Here is a 3,005-nt window from a genome sequence, read left to right on the forward strand (position 1 = left end):
AAAACACCTACAATTAAATAACACATTTCCTTTGTATTTTAGGCACAAAATACATATATATTTTCATCTTCTATATTTTAAAAATTACTAAAGGTAAAATGGGCCAATGCAAATGTGGCACCCTCCATGGTCAGTACCTAGTAGCACCCTCTTTTGAAAAGTATCACAGCTTGTAAAGACTTTTTCTATCCAGACAAGGGTCTCTCAACTCTTGTTTGAGAGACTTTCATCCATTTTCCTTGGAAAATTCTTCCAGGTCTGTGAGATTCCTGGGTCATCTTGCATGCACTGCTATATTTACATCTAGCCACAGATTTTCAATGATGTTCAGATCAGGGGACAGTCAGTGCCATTGTTAAACCTTCAGCTTGCACCTTTTGAGGTAGTTATTTGTGAATTTCGACGTGTGTTTAGGATCTTTATCTATTTGTAGATCCCATCCTCTATTCAACTTCAGCTCTTTTACAGATAGTGTTATGTTTGCATTAAGAACTTGTTGAAATTTCATTGAATCACAGGAATATGGCTGATCGCAATGTAAGTCAATGAGTATGTGAAAAAATTGTACCGCACCCGGATGCTATTCGGTTGTGGTCCAATTTTCACAGAGTGTAGAAGGCAGAGAAACTATTCTTTTCTCTATTTACGAGAAAAATGTATGACACTCGGACCACAATGTAATCAAACTCTGAAAAAACTCTGATCAAATTCTAGTCAAAATATTTGGTCTGTTTTTAATGTATGTTAGTAAAACAGATGTCTGAATTAGGACTTTAAATCAATGCACCTTAGTTACCCATGGTTACTTTTTTTACAGCCACAGCTCGTTTTTGCAGACTTCCTCCTTATCCGGGTATCTGCAGCACATCTCATCAGTGTCCTTAAAAATAACATTGCCACTTCAGATTGCCTCATCCTCTCCATACTCTTCCCCTTCTTCACACTATCTCCTCAAATTATCTGCCCCATGCTAACTTTGTTCCATAATGTGCCCTCAGGATTGCATTCCTTCACACTGTCTTTCCTTCAGTATACTGCCCCCTTCCGTACTGTACCCTCACACTGACTCTCATTCTGTATAATGAACGCACCCCCTGGTCCACAGTAAAAGTCCCTTGTATCTGAAGATCCACTGTGGAGCGCATACAAACTCCTGCGTATTCACTTTTTCTTTGGTGATACAGCAACGTCAGCAATGTGATCACACCACTGCACATCAGACTTGGGAACTGATTAGTGCTCCCCTGCCCCAGCAGTGCCAGCATGCTCGCATCTACATTTCTATTTGTGTCTAAAGACTTGAATGCAAGTGAATGCATCGAACCTCAATCTTTAACTAGAAGCAAATACCCACTTCATCTAAACTACTCACCCTCCTCAAAGAAACAAGTATTGCCTTATGGTCTGGCCCAGGAACAGGAGAGGATAAAAAAAATGTTCTTTTAATGCTGGCACTGGTCCCCAGCTACCTGCCGCCTTAAGGTACCGTCACACTCAGCGACGCTGCAGCGATATAGACAACGAGCCGATCGCTGGAGCGTCGCTGTTTAGGTCGCTAGGAGACGTCAAACACGGCAACTCCAGAACGATGCAGGAGCGATCCAGTGACGTAACGGCGACTCACTTATCGTTCTCGCTGGTTGTTGGCTCCATGTAAAACATTGCAGGCATCGTTGCTTTTGATGTCAAACATGACGATACACGCCGACCTGACGACGAAATAAAGTTCTGGACTTCTAGCTCCGACCAGCGATATCACAGCGGGATCCAGATCGCTGCTGCGTGTCAAACACAACGAGATCGCTATCCAGGACGCTGCAACGTCACAGATCGTTGTCGTTCTTGTTGCAAAGTTGCTGAGTGTGACGGTACCTTTAGGCACTGGACTTCCAGTGCATATTGCCAAAAGCGACCCTCTGTATGTAAAAACTTTGGAAAAGCAAGAGAGGTTATGGCAAACATAATCCACTGAGGTATTAATCGGTGATGGAGGAAGGAAATAAGCGTATAGAGATTATATGACTTTTGACAAAGTCACTGTGAAGTGCTGGAGGGAAGATACATTTCAGTGAGGCTATTTTTGCTGCTACCTCCCTGAGTACTTCAGGTGTTTTTTGTTTTTGCTTTCTAAATCCATCATGCTGTTCTTAAGATAAGGGCTGTTTTACTTAAGGCTAGTTTTATGGTCTTTACAAGGAGGCGTGGCTCACAGGTTACTAATGCACAGCAGCCTAAAAACACTCCCCCAGAGCCTCTGTGAGCCATGCCCTTTTGGTGAAGACCACAAAAATTAGTGCTGAATAGAAGAACCATCTCTCTAAAGGCCGTATGGTGTAATAAAGGCACTAAATTAAGAAAAACAATACTCAGGGGAGCAGGTGGAATAAAATAAGAACAAAATGGTCCTCTTCATGGGTCATAGCACAGGCTTGGACTGGCCCACAGGAGAACAGGAGAATCCTCCGGTGGGCCCCTGCGCAAGACTGGGCCACCACATTCTTATATTAGCAGTACTTGGCACAATATACTTGAATCACTATTTACAGACAATGGCGGCATCTTATTCATTTATCAATCTACTCAGTTCAATGTTATATAAATTTGTTATTGATGATAATGTCACATTTGCTTGTAGTTGAAAAGTGGATCCCAAGTATTGGTTGCTTGAAGGCTCTTCTGTCTAGTCCAACACTGGTCATAGGGGAGTGTAATTTCTTAATTTAACCACAACGACCACACCGATCTTGTTTAATTAATTTATGCATTTGCCAGGAACCTTTTCTGACAGTGACAAAGCAGGGTTTTTCCTCACTCAGGTCAAATGTTAATCTCAGTTCCTCTTCACATATAAAGAATAACTTTACATTCTTACTTTTTCTGCAGTATAACACCAGCTATTCAGAAATGACCAAATAGTAGTGGCAAGAACAGTACATGGGCCTGTGCAGTCCTATAGTTTACCATAATACACCCACTTATGTGTCTTTGACATTGATGCTTGCAAC

This window comes from Ranitomeya imitator, chromosome 5, assembly GCF_032444005.1.
Source record: "Ranitomeya imitator isolate aRanImi1 chromosome 5, aRanImi1.pri, whole genome shotgun sequence".
In the NCBI taxonomy this organism is placed as follows: Eukaryota; Metazoa; Chordata; class Amphibia; order Anura; family Dendrobatidae; genus Ranitomeya; species Ranitomeya imitator.